Source organism: Petromyzon marinus, unplaced genomic scaffold (assembly GCF_048934315.1).
Source record: "Petromyzon marinus isolate PM22_M1 ecotype Great Lakes invasive population unplaced genomic scaffold, UKy_Petmar_22M1.pri1.0 PM_G_Scaffold_18, whole genome shotgun sequence".
Taxonomy (NCBI): Eukaryota; Metazoa; Chordata; class Hyperoartia; order Petromyzontiformes; family Petromyzontidae; genus Petromyzon; species Petromyzon marinus.
In genome coordinates this window covers 965,001-965,371 of record NW_027422739.1, presented here as the reverse complement: position 1 = coordinate 965,371, position 371 = coordinate 965,001, and positions in this window count along the sequence as shown.

Below are 371 nucleotides of genomic sequence, written 5' to 3'. Positions count from 1 at the left end.
AGCCAGAACAACTTAGAGCTAAATGCTCTAAGGACAGTTGAGATGGTTGTGGACTTCAGGAAGAATACAGCCCCACTCACCGCCATCACCCTGTTAGACTCCGCAGTCAAAATTGTGGAGTCCTTCCGCTTCCTGGGCACTATTCTCTGCCGGGACCTCAAGTGGGAACTGAACATCAGCTCCCTCGCCAAGAGAGCTCAACAGAGGATGTACTTTCGACGGCAGCTGAAGAAATGCAACCTGCCAAAGACAATGATGGTGCAATTCTATACAGCGATCATTGAATCCATCCTCACCTCCTCCATAACCGTCTGGTACGCTGCTGCCACTGCCAAGGACACAGCGGGCAAGGCGGGCCGGCGGTGCGCCAC